The sequence below is a fragment of the Microtus ochrogaster genome, unplaced genomic scaffold, assembly GCF_000317375.1.
Source record: "Microtus ochrogaster isolate Prairie Vole_2 unplaced genomic scaffold, MicOch1.0 UNK3, whole genome shotgun sequence".
In the NCBI taxonomy this organism is placed as follows: domain Eukaryota; kingdom Metazoa; phylum Chordata; class Mammalia; order Rodentia; family Cricetidae; genus Microtus; species Microtus ochrogaster.
Window position 1 is genome coordinate 3,897,204 of NW_004949101.1, and position 16,487 is coordinate 3,913,690.

General features: G+C 43.3%; 1 protein-coding gene across 1 annotated transcript in view; it reads right to left on the reverse strand.

The window, feature by feature from the left end:
• Nucleotides 1-659: 659 nt before the first annotated feature.
• The window catches only part of Dtd1 (D-tyrosyl-tRNA deacylase 1), a 179,725-nt gene continuing 163,897 nt past the window's right edge, over nucleotides 660-16,487 (reverse strand). Inside the window, exon 6 of the mRNA XM_005365501.2 lies at nucleotides 660-1,168. The gene's annotated coding sequence lies outside the window, so the exon portion shown is untranslated. The remainder of the gene's footprint in view (nucleotides 1,169-16,487) is intronic.

Genomic DNA, 16,487 nt, shown 5'->3' on the forward strand with positions numbered 1-16,487 from the left:
AGTTGAGTTTTAAATGCCATTTGAGGTCCCCCCCCCCACTTCTTAATGTTTTCATTAGAAGTAGACAAGTTGGTCAGATCCGAGGGACTCAAGTCATTAAAAAGGTCATGGGTAGACAGTGTCAGCATTACCAAAATGCCAAACAGGGGTGTCTTCTCTATAATGAGCCGAGAAATATTTTAAGAGCTAACACTGTTTACCGTAAGCAATAATATTTCTCAACATTGTATAATGTTTAAAAAGGACTGCAATAGATGTGTCACTGGACAGAGTGACTCGGTCAACGAGTTCAGATGCACACACAGCAGAGCAGCTGATGGACAAGGGCTTCTGTGCTGCCAACGTGGGAGGCCTGATCCTACTTCCCAGGTGGAATCCGAATGTTCTGGCCATCCTGAAGATGGATCCCCAGCCCGTCTGCGTTTCCTCCGCAACCACTTTTCCAAGTTGAATGCCATCAGTCACAAATTAGCTCAAACAGCCTCTCACTCTGAAACCAGAGGCCTGTATGAACCACTTGTGGAAGAACTCTTGCAAGGCTGTCTGAAATGAAGCATGGATGCATACAGTGGGTTCAGACACATCACATCTCTACACACAACATGGTTAAACCAACACAGCAGAATCTGCCTAACGATAAAGTAGTTCTTTGCGGTTTATGGTTTTATTAGTATTTATTTTTAGAAAAAAAGAGAAATTTACAAGATGCAAAGTCTCATACAATATGTTATTGTTGGTTGCCAAACAGCAGCCCTGCCTTGTGACTCAGAGAGGGAGACAACATGGACAGCAGGAATGTGCTAGAGACTGATCATGGACACAGAGACTACACCACAGTAGACTTGAGGACGGATGATGCTGGGTCATCCTGTACCAACAGCAAGCCAAGACATGACACGAAGCGAGGAAACCATGGACCTCTCTCCACAGGGGAGGCTAGGTGTATACCAACCGTGAGCATCCCCCAACCCATAACACCCACTACCCCATCAGACCACAGCATTACAGGAAATGGGATGGTCCTTTGGTGTTTTTCTGCAGGGGTATTCAGATTCCCAGTGTCTTATTTCTGATTTTCTTTTCACACTTGAGTCCTGAATTCTTAAAGCAGTGTAGGGGCTCAGCATCTTGAATTTTTCAGGATCCGGTTCTGCCCAATGGTAATTTGCTAAAAGGAACAAAGAGAAGACATTGCTAAGACAAACTGCAAAACCTGCTTTCAAAACCTATCTCTAGGACCAGAAGCATTAAGAATTAGCTGAAGGAATCACTTCAAACTCACACAAAGACATGGATCATAGTGCCTCGCTTAACTATGAAAAATCTAGCAACTTGTGATATGTAAACCCAAATACCTTCTCACCAAAGTATCTCCACAATAACCTCAATATTTGAGCTCTAAAAGATACTAAATCAAATTACCAAACACAGTTCTTTGGTTAGTTTGGGGGTTTTGTTTTATTTTGTTTTGTCTTCATTTTTTGAGACAGGATCACATCCTATAGCCCAGGCTGACCTAGAACTCACCATGTAGTCTGAGGCTGGCCTCTGAGCTTACAGTTATTTTCCTACCTCAATCTTCTAAAATTACAGGTTTAAACTACCATGCCCAGTTCTGAATATACTTCTAAATGGCCTTTGCATCAAAGAGAACACTCAAGGAAAACTGGAGTGTATTTTGAAGTATATGAAAAAGAAAACACAATATACCAAAACAACTGTAATAGTCACCTTAGGAGGAATTTCATAGCATTTAGCATTTATGTTAGGGGGGGAAACTATCAACTCCATAATCTGAGTTTCTACCTTAAGAAAGAAAAATGATAAAAGCCGAATAATCCTCAAAACAAATTTAATCAAGAGAATAACAAAGAAAGACAGAAACCAATGAAATTTCAAATAGAAAATGACAGAAAAATAAATAAAAATACCAATAAAACCAATATACCTAGCATTGTGGTTTTTATTTGACTACCTATGGCTTATGGGAGGAGCATTATCCCTGATATAAGGTAATTCCAATTAAACTCTTTGATATGATACACACATATACACACAAGTGTGTGTATGTAATATATGTATATATGTATGAATAGTGTAAAATAATAGGTTTCTATATGTATTTTCAAACAAACTTAGCATTTTTACCCCTCCCTAACCCACTCCTCTGTCCTGCCTTCCCATTTGAGTACTAGGTATGGGATACCTTCCCTCAAGTCTGGGGCATACAAGAAACCACAAAACAATACAAACCATTGCTTTTAGTCACCCACCAGAATTTGATTATAATATACCGTTGCCGAAGACACCACACACTTTGGTCACAGGGCATGGAGAAAGCAAGCTGGCACTGACTAACAAGCTTCCTCCCAGATAGCTAAGCTTTCACAGTCCTGGAAGGTGTCATGCAGACTGTTGGGAATGCAAAGGAAAAGGCCACTAACCCACTCCCCGCCGTGAACCCTGTGATCTACAATAACCACCAGTGTGGCAAAATATGTCCATGCTTGCAGCACAGACAAAACTTCTATGGGAATAACCAACCAGGCTCTGTTTTCTTAAGCCTCACTCCACAGGGAGGAACACATACCTGCTACTATGAATCTGTCCAACAAGTCCTGGTTCATGAACTCATAAGCCCCGGAAATGAACCTACTACTATTATTTTGCTAAATGGACAAAGCATCAAACTGTTTTTGAAATCATATTTCTATACCCATTGATTAGTACAGGTCTCAGATCTTATCAGGGAAGTTTCTCCGTGGAATGATGCAGAAACAACTGGCCAAAGTGCAGAGAGTGGGTGACCATGGAGTACTCAGCCACAGGTGGGCATCTATGTTATATCCACTCTCCACAAGGCTCAAGGACCACTGTGGAAGAGAAGGCACAGAGACTGTAAGAGTCAGGCTGGGGAAGACCAGAGGAGACAGTGTCTTCTAGACATGACAGAACTACAGCACGCATGAGCTCACAGCATCTGTGGTTTCTGCAGAAGAGCAAGCCAGTCATCATTCCAACACAGAGGATGAGGCTCTGAGCCCCACCCCTCATGGAAGAGCTACTGACACCTGACTGCTTCTGGAGACAGCCCATTTTTCTTTAAGGGTTTGGCCCTTAGTAGGTTGGTCACACTTTAGTGGATGGCCCCAAACTCATAAGTATAAAGTAGCACAAATTGGACTCAGGGTTATTTTGAGAGAGAGAGAGAGAGAGAGAGAGAGAGAGAGAGAGAGAGAGAGACTGTGCAGCTGGGAGGAGTTAGGGGAGGAGTTAAGGTTGAATAGAGTTAAAAACATTGTATGCATGAGTGAAATTCTCAAAGAACTAGTGAAAATATTATATTAAAAAATCTGACGGCAAAACCTCTTAGTCAGGGTTACTACTGCTGTAAGAAAATGTGCAGGACTGCTGCTTACCAGCTTTCTCAACCTCCTGCTTTCTTACAGAACCCAGACCCACCTCCCACAGTAGACTGGGCTTGCCCACACCAATCACTAAGAAAATGCTCTACAGGCTTGCCTGCAGCCTGGCCTTATGGAGACATTTTCTCAACTGAGGTTCCTACCTCTTAAATGACTCTAGACCCACAGTTTTCAACCTGGGGGATATGACCATCAGAAAACATATTTCTGAGAGTCTTGGGAACTGAGAACTCACTCGGTAGCAAAATAACAGTTATGAAGTAGCAGTCATAGTTGGGGGTTCCTAAGACCATGGGAAATACGTGTTCTCTGATGGTAGTAACTCATAGGTTGAGAACCACTGTTCTCACCTCTGTCAAACTGACAGAAAACTAAACAGCATATAAGTAATAGGTAATATAATAATCTGGAAGTAAATACATCAACAATGAGATGTCATTTCAGTGTGTTTGAACTGTAAATCAACTAAACAAAAAATTTAATTGGGTTAACCTCATTATATAAGCGGCAAAAATAGAAGTATCATTGCGGACCCTACAGACAAGAAAAAACTAAACCAGTAGGGAGGCAGGTGTGATATCAGCACTTGGGAGGCTGAGGCAGGAAAAGCATGCATTTGTGAACAGCCTGGGCTGTTTAGACTCTTATCTGAAAGAAGTTAATTAAATTAAATATAAAAAATAAAATCTATATATCACAAATTGGTGCTTACATAATATGTGGGGTAAATTCTTTGAAAAATGGGTATAAATGCTTTTTAATACAATGGGGTTTGGGGAGCTGGGGACCTAAAGAAAGCAATAAAAGGAAGGAATAAACTGAGCACTTGTTCTTGGGATGTTTAATCCCACTCAAAAGATGGCTGTCTTTTGATATAAAATGTCTAAGTGAGCTTTAAATTTTAAGACAATAATGTGAATTACATGAGAAAAAAGGTTTAATTAGGTATGGAATTCTCAGTTAATCCTAAAGCAGCTGTGCTGGCTCACGTCCATAGCCCCAGCATGCAAGGCAGGAGAGAGCAAGCCAGGGGGATTTCCATGGGCATTCTAGAGGTTCTAGAGGCCACATAGTGAGTTCCGAGCTGGCCTGAGCTATACACTGTGACCCCATAAAAAAACACAAACAATGGCTTTGTGGGAGCCTAGGCAGTTTGGATGCTCAACTTACTAAACCTGGATGGAGGTGGGCGGTCCTTGGACTTCCCACAGGAACCCTAATTGCTCTTCAAGCTGATGAGGGAGAGGGACTTGATTGGGGGAGGGGGAGGGAAATGGGAGGCAGTGGCGGGGAGGAGGCAGAAATCCTTAATAAATAAATAAATTAAAAAAAAACACAAACAAGTGTCTCACGTTTCCCTTTGTGATTTTGAGGCCACAATAAAACTCAGCTGACAAACTGCCAAGCTTCATAGTTGGAGGATTTCTCATCCAAACGTTCAACTAAATTCCAAAGCTCAACAGAGCACTTTCTGTTCCCTCAGTCTAAAAGATCCTAACAGCAACCCTATGAGGTAACACCTACTCTGTGGGTGTGCTTTCTGGTATCTTCAATACTGACCATGACAGATGCCTCAAGGAGTTAACAGCTCGCCATGGAGGCCCCTGAGTGCACATAAGAAAAGCCATCAACACCTGAGGCAGGTGGAAGAGCTGCCCCTGTGGTCATAAGAGCAGGAGAGCTGTCCTTGCCCCCTCCAACTGCAACTCTCAGGAGAGAGGCCATGCACTTCTCCAGGGCAGCGCAAGAGAGGCAACACTGTTAGAGGAGGTCTGGGTGAGGCAGCCCCAAAGTTGTGAAAATGGGAGAGCTGTCCCCATTTCTCATCTGTCCTGTGGCAGCATGGGTGGGGAAAGATGCCCCCATGACTACCTGAGACAAATGTGAGAGCTGGGCCTGTGGTCATAAATGCGGGAGGGAGGGCTGCCCTTGATCCTTACCAGCAGCAACACTCAGGAGAGCAGGCCCTGCACCTCACCTGAGCAACAATAGAGCCAACCCTGTTGGCTAAAGTGTGCATGAGCCACCCCAAAGTAGTGAGTGGAGGAGACCTAGCTCCACCTCTCATCTGCCATACGGAGGCAAGGACTAGGGAAAGATGCCCCTCACACCCCCCAGCACCTATTAATGCCTGAGGCAGGTGGGAGAACTGGCCTTGAGGTCAAAGAGCTGTCCCTGTCTCCTACCAGCTGCCACACTGGGAGACACAATTGAGCCAACCCTGCTGGTGGAGTTGTAGGTGAGCCAGTTCAGAGCTGTAAGCGAGGGAGAGCTGTCACCACTACTTGTCTCTCATGCAGTGGTGTGGATAAAGGTGCCCCCCCCACTCCTCATCCCTTACTGTCTGCAACAGATGAGAAAGCTGACCCTCCCCCTTACCAGCTGCAGCCCTCAGGAAAGCGGGTCCTGTTCCTCACCTAGACAGCACAGCAGAGCTGCCCAGTGGTCAGAGGTAAGGGTGACCCAGCCCTAATGCTGCAAGCAAGAGAGAACTGTCCCCATTACTCATCTGACATATGGTAGCATGGGGAAAGAAAGATGCCCTTCCCCCCACCTCCCACCCATCAACAACTTGAGACAAGGGAGGAGCTGGTCATTGGGTCAAAAGAGCAGGAGGGCTGTCCCCCTCCAGATGTAGCACTTGGAAGAATGGCTCCATACCTCAAAATAACTGGCCCTGAGAGCATAGGCATGGGAGAGCCAACCCTCAGGGCATGAAAGCAGGAGACTGGTCCCCATCCTGCTGGTTCCTGGCTGCAAGAGGTGAATCAGCGAGGGAAAGACTTGAGAGCTCACCCAGGTGGTGAGAAGAGGGGAGAGTTGGTGGGTGGACCAACCCTGCAGCTGCCCAGGCCCAGACCCAGGGTTATCCACCCCATCTATGATCTGCTGGAGCACACGAAGGAACCTGACCCACAGACCTAGAGTTGCAGGATATCCACAGCACAGGGCAACAATGGGATATCTGAGAAGAGTCCCAGTGAGGGCCCAGCATCAATAGTGTAGTAGAAACCAGAGGCCTGAAACCAGACCAATGTACTCTCTGCCATGAACACTTGCAAGTAAAGATACATGGACAAAGGGGTTGACTGAGTGACTTACTGTGTCACACTGCAGCTTCTATGATGAGATTGATAAATTTTTCCCTTTTTTCTATTAAATTTGTTTTATTTTGGGAGGGGTACAGGGGCAGAGGTCAGATGTGAAGGGATAGAATAATGAATGGAATCAAGATACATGCTGTAAAAGACACACGGAATAAATAAAAAGAAAGTGAAAAGAAAAACTAGCTAGAAGCACAGCTACTCTATGCTCTTTGGTTCTGTCTGGAAACATGACAAGAACTGACTTCTCCTCTCAGGCCTCACTCACACTCTTAGGCACCCCCTTTACAGCCCTGCACCCATGAACAAACAGCGGAAAGTCCAGCAGGTGGAAACACACCATGCCATTCTCAGGACCTCACTGTTCCCGGGTTTTAGTCAACAAAAGAAAGTGACCCACTTCTTTTTGCACAGTCCTGAAGGTGATGCCCCAAACACAGGGACCGGAGTCTCTGAAGGTCTCTTCCTCAGCCGTAACAACAAGTGAAAGTCTGAAACTCTCCCTTGCTGACCTCAGAGAAGCCCATCCTCCTGACACACACTGAAACTACACTTCTGCTTTTTGGAAATCTTAAGTTTTAAGATTCTGGTTAAATAAATTTTCCTTTCCTTTCTAGATTAACTTTAAGTACTCTATAATATTTTAAAATCTTGAAGATATTTTTATGATTCAAATGTATGACATACAGGTGGAAAACATAAAGTTTACTTTAGAAGAATAAATGACTTAAGCATTCATGACACCTCTCAAGGGAAATAAAGCAGCTGACACCATGTACTGAGTAGTCCTGAGCTCTGGAAACGAGATGAAGAAGACACGGAATGATCTGCTTGGGAACATGCTGCAAAGGAGTCAGGCCAGGGACAGCTGTATTGGAATGACAAGCTGGCAGGTTATTTTTTTCTTTTCTTCTTTGAGCAATTTGGCATTTCTGAAATGTGCTAAGTGTAAATTTTTGTAATAAAATTTTATTTCAAAATAAGTTCTAAAGGAGAAAACTTATTTATGAATTCTGAATCTCTACTAAAAGAAACATGGAACCAGAAGGAATCTTGGAGGAATCAAGAGTTCTCCAAGCTTTTGGACATGCTTTCAGGCAGAAGGACTCCACAAAGCATCTGTCTTAAAGGACTAGGAGCTAAGTGTGCCTTCAGAATGGAGGTCCCAATGGGCCCAATCATATGTCAACATCAATACTCTGGGTGACATGCTCTCAACAAAGCCCAGAGCCTCTTGCAAGCAGCAAATACTGTCCCAGCTGTAAATCTCTGCCACCACCATGGGACTGGCCAGTTGATGCTGCTCTGTGTCTAACCTGTTTGTTAGAATATCCCACTTCGTTTTCCTTGACCCAGATGTAGAAAAGCTTAGGAATTGGTTGCTGGGCATCACGGAGAGTGGCTGGAGATGGTGATGCTATGCATTGGAAGGCTATAACAGCCACCACAACTGGCAGCCTTTCCGACTACCAGCTTCCTCCAGCTATGCCAGTGGCTCTCTTTCTACTGCTTTCAAATACCAAGGAGTGAGAAACATCCTTGGTGAGGCCAGTGCAGGAATGGAAGTAGGAATCCTTCAACAGCCAGTTCAAAAGCTGAAATTCTCAGCCAGATGTGGTGGCTCAGATCTGCACTCCTAGTACTTGGGAGGCTGAGGATGGAGGATTGCCCTGAGTTTGAAAACAGCTTGGGCTACATAGTAAGTTTCAGGCTATCTTAGATTAAAGAATGATGCCCTCTTAGAAAAAGGGGGGGGGGGAAGAACCACAAGATGTTCCTATTCATTGACTTTTAGCTGACCAGTTTCCAGCTCAGGCCATTTGTATAAGTATAGGACACAATAGGTGTTCTCCAACTCATTGTTCCAAACAAAACCCAAGCTTATATTTATTTATGAATTTCATGTCTCAGTTGGGAATCTCACTGGCATCATTTACCTAGAAAGTAGAACTGTTCTTTGCAAAAACTCAGAGTTTCTGGGAAACCTGACATTACCAGTTAATACTGTCAGAGGTTCCAGTGAGCCCCTCCAATGAACTGCCAAGGGGTCTCAGGCCTTTCAAACAAACAAAGAGAGGAAATTTGGCAAGGAGCTACGGTGCACTAGTACAATCTCGGCCCTTCTGACACAGTCAGAGAGTCATACTGGGTGAGAGTTCAAGGCCAGCCTGATCTACATAGTAAGACCCTGTTTCAAAAAAAGCCAAGGACGAGGACCCAATACCTGACTTCTGGGTAGGATGGCAGATTAGAAGCTACCTCTCCTTGTGACCCACTTGAAGTGAAATCTTCATTTAAGAAAGAACAGCCTATTGCAAAGAGAGAAAAGTGAAGCGGTCTGGAAATTCACAGAGGCAGTGAGAGAATGGCTAAGGAAGTTGGGCAGTGCCCCTCCCAAAGAGCCAAAGCTGAACACCGCTCCTGATACACAGCTGTACAGTGGGGTGGGGAGAAGTAGAGCCCTCATCTTAGAACTAGTCTAGGGGTCCCAGGTAAAGAGACAGGCAGCCCTACCCTCGAAACAAGCTCTCCCCAGATACAGCAGTGGTTTGTGATAGAGATTCCTCGCACTCATAGGTCAGGAATGAACAGGAGTTCATTTTGTCACGACTCAGGAAACAAAAAGGACTGGCCACCATCTTGTGGGATGACCTGTTGTTTAAAACTGACCCATTCGGGGGGCCTGGGAACAACAAGCAATGCACAAGTCAGGGAATCTCAATTTAACCAGACAGCCCCAGATCAAAGACAGTTCTGGGGGACATATGTGGACAGCAGGACAGGAGGACAGCGAGACAGCAGGACAGCAGGAGAGCAGAACTGAGAAGCTGGACAGCAGAGGCTTCTGAGACTTGGCTCACAACTCTACCACCTACAGATGGAATCAGGACTCATCAACTGAGAGCTGGACTTTGACAGCCATGAGCCTAAGGCCAGTGGGGGTGAGGTTCTCTCATTGAGAACGCTGAAGTTACAACAGTGTACCTGATGGCCACTGCTGCATCTTTCCAGCACGGTGATTAATATCGGGAGGTCCTGAAGGAACTAAGCTAGGTCCTTTTCCTGTACAGATCTGAGTGCTGTGGGTGCTTCCCGTGAATCCCGATGTGCTTGGGAGACTCCTGATCCTAGAACAGCTTAGGGGATACCATTTGAGAAATGGCAGAGTGAGAGAATCATGGGCCACAAAGCTAAGTGTGAACAGCAGAAGCCCCTGGTACACAAAGTAGGAAGTTGACAGTAAAGACAGGTCCAGTGAACACAGGACACCTGTCCATACAAACTCAAGCCCAGCCTAGACCACAGGAAAGTCTGTGTCCACAAGTGTGACTGACACCCCACCCCACACTGTCAGAACTGAAGTCAGAGGAGTCAGACTCCCCGGAGGACAACACTGAGCACTAGAGGGCAGGGATGGTTTCTCCTGCTCAGCATCTAGTTTCCATGCTATGATGACGTTGGTGTATTTCCAGATGCTCACATAATTCCTCCATTAAACCTCTATTAAGCTGAAGCTCTCAGTCTTTGGGTCATAACCCCTTTGGGGTCACATATCAGATATTTACATTACAATTCACAACAGCAGCAAAGTTTCAGTTTTGAAGTAGCAATAAAATAATTTGATGGTTGGGGTCACCACAACAAGAGTAACTGTACTCTTCCTGAGAATCAGGAAGATTGAGAACCACTGCTCTAAAGACCATGGAAGCTGATTGTCAGGCAGCTTCCTGACAATAAATACCCTTGGGTTGTCTTGAGGTAATAATCCTTCAAAGAATGGCTATGGGATCTTATCTTTTAATCACGCATTAAGTTTACACAGTTCCTGGAAAAATACTTTTGACAACAATTCTACAAGGTGACATAGTGGCTTCTTCACTTTCATACATTCCAGAACACTCCATAGAAACAAAGCAACACGTAAAAGGTGAGCAAACTTCTTAGCAACACTTCTCAATTTACTTGTTTCAAAGTGACACGCGGTATCATCTTGTTCTTTGAATATTCCCTCAAATGATTTAATGCACTTCTCGATCAGCATGCAAAATCACGCAGATAAGGAGCCTAAAAAGACTCTCCTGAGCCTCCTGTTGGCACAGCCACTAGGCAGCATGTTGCAGAGTTCTTGTTTGGACTTTTAAGAAACCCCCTTTGTCAGCAATTTGTGAGGGCCTTCTTCAAACTCTAAACTTGACTAACAAGTCATATGACAAAATGAGACTAGATGAATGCAATTTTGTCATGAGAAGTCACTTTTGTCCTTCATCATCTTCTTTCTTCTTACTACTGCCAGCTCTTGGTCTTTGTTTGCATCATGGTCTCCTCCATTGATAATTTTCCTTAGTAGATAGCCTCCTCGCTAGGAACAGAAAAGCCGAACACTTCCTGAACTACAGGATCTGTGATTGAGCTGCACTGTTCTCCCCAGGACCCCGAGCCCCACGTTAGATACCACATTGAGCTAGTCTGTGCCTTGTATATCCAACTTCCATGCTGGACTTGGGCCAGTGTCTGAAAGTACCCAGATTGTGCATGTTTGCAGTTTGCTCCCTATGGCCAGAAGGAAAGACCAAGTATCGTGTCAAATATTGCACAGTGGGCATAGCAGTCAGTGCTGATGCTTCAAGTGTTGGCTTAATGTGGAGAATCTGCCTGCAACCTCCTGAAGGAGCTGCTGGATGCATGCTAGTGTCAGCCGTATCCCAACAGATGACCTTTTAATAGGTTTCTTTTTGTCAGAGCCACAGTCACATAACTTTGTGGGATCAGTCCTGCCTATAAATACCCTTTAACTAGATACTGCCTACAGTGGTGTAATGGTTTCCTTTTGACTAGAAGTGTATTTGTGGTTTGGGTACAGAGGGAAATGCGAGGCGGGGTGAAGTGCTGAGTGTTTAGGCTGGTTTCACCAGGGCAACACAAAGCATTGCAGAGAGGCAAAGAAGCCGGGAGGAAAGAGGATTATTCAGAGAATCAGGAAAATGACACTGGTGCAGAAGAGTGGTATTGACCTGAACACAGGTACACCAGCTGTACATCCAACTGACCAAGCAGCTTGGGTGTCTGAGAAACAGTTTAATAACTTGTAGAACACAGACTGTGCCTGGAGAGCTGCTCTCATCCTAAGAAGCAGGTCTGCTTTGTAGCAGGCATGTGCAAGAACTTCAGAGGGGTCTATCGCTGGGATCCTTAGATGTAAACTTTGTATTTGTGAAAATGGCCCTTTAAGTATATTTAAATTTTTGCCACTTGTACTTATTTAAAGGCAGCAATACTTTCTAGGTCACACCATTTTAATGAAATTCCTCTCATGTCATTAAGGGCTTTAATAAAGATTCCTTCCCCACCATGGAAAAAAAAAAGAATATCTTCTGGATTATAGTCACCCTCCAAAGTGAGCATGTGAGATAAACTGAGTCAAGTCCTAGAGAAACAGGTGCTCCTCCACTCCATCTTTCTGTATAGAAAACTTCAGTCATATGCTGACCTCCTCTGTCAATCAGACTCGTGTGGGATGTTTTGAAGGAATTCAGAACTAGCACTGATTCCTCTTGGTGACGTTTGTGTTCATATGAAGCTGCATTCTTTGAGCAAGCCAATGGCTACTTCAACACTATCACCTGTAGGTCTTCCCAGGAGCAAAGTGAGCACCTCTATGCATAGAATTTCATGTTATATCTTGCTTAAGAAGATGTGCAACAAAATTTGAGGTATTCAGAAAAATTCATTTATCATTTCTTTAATATCCTTTCTAAAAATTAAAAAATTAGTCTCAGAGGATTTATTCTCCAGTTTGCAGGCCTTCTGAGTTGGTAACTGCTACCAAAGTTGCATAAGCTTGAGTGACAAGTCAAGAAGCGTGCTGTGCTTACAAAACGGATCTGGACAACAGTCCTTACCCTCAAATTGTGTTTTCATGAAGCTCTTAGATAATAAAACATCTTGAAGATGTTGAATTTTTTGGTGGCCTCCCGTAGGGCCTCTCTGTTCATCCCCTGGCATGCTAAGCTGATATTATCAATACCCTGTTCCTGCATCATCCTGAGCTATGAGGGAAGAAGAGCCACTCCTCCAGGAAGAGTGGCGAGAGGATCCAGTTCATCTTTCCTCCTTTTGTAGTAGGTTCGTCCCAAGTGGACCTGGGTCACTGCTGCTCCTGGGCTTCTTCTAGGAGATGGGGATTTCCAGGACCTCTTCTGATCGGGTATCTTTCTCCTTCTCTGTGTTTTTCTTGGGGATTCCATGTTGTCAGCATAAGAACATCTTCTTGAACATTAATAGTCCAATCTATTGTAAGCAGAGTAATATCTCCTCAGGGAAACATTTCCTTTTTGCATATTTTCCTGTGTGCCATATTACTTTTCATTTTCTGATGTCAACTGAACCAATAAATCAGACTCCTCAAGTTGGACCAAGTAACAAGTACTCAGTTGTCTGTATTCCTTGGCAGTTTTCTCTTTCTGTCTCTAGGCATCATCTAACGCCCATTCCCTTGAGTGGTCTTTTCTAGCCTACTTTTAATAATCATTAGTTGAGTAGACTCAGCTAGTAACATGAAAATTATAGTGACACTGGTAGTGACAGCAGAATGAGAGGGACTACAAGAATAACAACAATGAGAAAAAGCAGCAGCAGAGCTATAGTGGAGACAGCTGCGGTAGAGACAGCAAAAGCTGTGACATCTATACTGTAGCAACAAAAATGGTGGAAACATCAAAACAAAAGGGTAGCTATGGCCCAGGAGTAGCAGCCATGACAGCAGCTACAGCAAAGACAGGCAGCTCAAAGGTTACAGAACGCAGCTATGGCAATAACAGGAGGAACTAGAAATAAAGAGAAAGTAAAAGAGTCCAACGAGCTGAAGCTGGAGAACGGTAGAAAGCTGTGAAGATCCAGAGAAGAGAAAATGATGAATTCCAAAGATCAACCAGGCCTTGAGAACAAAGACTTTCAGACATTCTACACCTACGAGCTGTATCAATAGCTGCTGTTAGGGTCTAAGGAATCTTGACACCCAAGGTCCAAGAATCACAACACTAGCTACTTTGCCAACTTATTTTCTAATAAGCACAATAATAGCAATGGGAGACTGTCATGGAGAAATCCAACACACAACTAATAAAGTGCCATACTAGTGAAAATGCACCCCAAATTGCTGTGGAGGTCCCAGAATTGGAGAGGTCATATAGAGAAACTGAGGCACCAGGTAGCAGGGGGTAGAGTCCCTGAGCAGCGGCCATTAGTGAAGGTGCAGCCTCAGTTACTGTGCAGACTCCAGCATATTTGAGGTGCTAGGACCATGAGCTGCCTACCATGGGATGGATGACAACAGCAGATGTGAAATGGAGACTGTCTGAACACATGAGAAAATTGTATATGTTGTGGATGGCAGACCTCATAAAGGTGAGTACCCAAAGTCCTTTAGAGCCCAGAAGATCATGAGTGAGTTCCAGATGTCAGACACTGGGCTTGTTACACTGTTGGAATTTTGTTTTGTTTAAATATAACTGTTTGTATGTCCTGTTTTATTCCATTTTCAAGTAAAAATGTATTTCAAGTATTTAAAATGGTTATCATCATCATCATCATCATCATCATCATTATTATTATTATTTGATGATAGCCCACAATTAAGAGATTAAGTATTTTAAAGAGACTTGGAGCTTCTAAAGTGTTTGAATTATTTTTCGAGACAAGGTTTCTTTGTGTAACAGTCCTAGCCTTCCTGAACTCTCTCTGTAGACCAGGCTGGCCTTGAACTCACAGAGATTTACTTACCTCTGCCTCCCAAGTGCTGGGATTAAAGGCGTGTGCCACCACAATTTTTTAAAGACTATGGAACTTGAAAAACATCCTTCACAAATATACAAAAAACAAACTTCCAAAAACTGTATGGAATGAAATAACCAAAGCAATTCTAAGTAAAAAGAACAAAGCTGATGGTGTTATAATACCTGACCTCAAAATCTACAAAGTGATAGTACCCCAGACAACACTGTACATATGCACATGCACAATAAAAACCAAAGGAACAAACTAGAGAACCAGGAATTAAAAACATGCATTTATAAACACATTTCTTTGACAGTGAAGACATAGATTGAAGAAAGGAAATCCTTTGATAAATGGTACTGGGCAAAGTAGACTGTGCATACACAGAAGAACTATACTCCCAACTCTTACTATATACAATATACATAAATCAACTCAATATGAATCAAAGACATAAATGTAATTCCTAAAACTATAGAATTATGAGAAAAAACTTTAGAACATCGTGGGGTAAACATTTGGATATGATTGCAAAAGCATATGCATCAAAAACAGAAAATGATAAATAAGATCACATCAAACTATAAGCTTTATGTAGAGCAAAGCCTTTAACAGAGTGAAGAGACAACCTAGAAAAGGGGGGAAATATTTGTAAACTATAAGACAAGAAATGATTTTTAGAATATATAAGAAATTCAAACAAACCACGTAAGAAAATAACACTGTGATTTTCAAATGGGCAAGCTACCTGAATAGATATTTCCCAAAAACTAACACATCTAAATATCTAATAAGCATATGAAAAACTCATCATAACCAACCATCAGAGAAATGTAAATAAGAACCACAATGAGATGTCGTTCTATCCCAGTTAGATGACTGTTGTAAAAGAAAAAAATAACTAATTCTGGTGAGGACGTGGAGGAACAGGAAACCTGATGTGCTTTTGATGGGAATGTAAATTAGAACATCCATTATGGAAATAGTACAAAAGTTTCTCGGAAAACTAGAAATAAAATCATCATATGACCTAGCAATCCCACTACCAGGAATATATCTGCAAGTATTGTGATTAGTAGCCCAAAGGTACAGCTACATTCATGTTTATTAACACACTATTCACAATAGCCAGGAAATGAAAACAACTTAGGTGACTATCAATAGACAAATGGATTTTAAAAATGTATTTTACATACACAATAGAATATTTGACATCCATTCAAAAAAGAATGATATGGTTTCATTTGCAACAACATGGATAGCAGCAACAGACATGTAAAAGAACTGGATCACATAAAAGGACAAATGTTGTATGTTCTCACTTACATAGAGAAGACAAAGTTGATAGCAGAGAGGTAGAGAACTGTTGCGGGAGGTCCTTCCGCTGCCGCTGAGATACCAGCCCATTGGGGCATGGTCTCTCTCCCTTTAAAAAAGCGGCTACTTCCCTTCTTGCCCCTTTTCGCTTCCTGCTCCTGCTCCTTTTCCGGAGACTAGACTCCTTCCTGATTGTGCAGAGGGCTGTTGTCTGAGACGGTTATCTGTAAGTTTTTTCCCCTTTAAATAAATATCACCCTATTAATCATAATTCCAAACTGGTGTGGCATTGTTTGCGACTTACGCCTTCAGAGAAGAGGCCTAATGAGACCAGATCCTGGGAAGACTGTTGGGGAGAGGACGCAAAGGGACAGTGTTAGCACCAGTCCCCCAGATGCTAGTGTGAAGAGCCTCACAGACCTACCCCGCTGCTCACACCTGCAGCAAAGAGCTGACAGGCCACACAGTTCTCATAAGAGATAAATGTCATGCTGCCAGGGCATGCAGAGACAGCCTGACTATGGTCAGGGAACAGGGGTTACATATTAACTAAGCCTGCTTCCTTAGACCACCCCCTTCCTCAGAAACATTGATGAGTAGATATGGCACTCTATGGAACTGAAGCTCCTTACTTCAGGCCTTGCCTGTAGCATTAATAAATCTCTTGTGTGAATGATGATTCTACCAGGTGCTTTTCTCTAGAGCCCCTTTCCTGTCTCCTTCTCCTAAATTAGCAGTTGGAAAATGGGCACAGGGGTACAGTTGGATAGGAATACAGTAGGATGACTACAATCGACTCCCACACCTACAGTAGGATGACTACAATCGACTCCCACACCTACAGTAGGATGACTACAATCGACTCCCA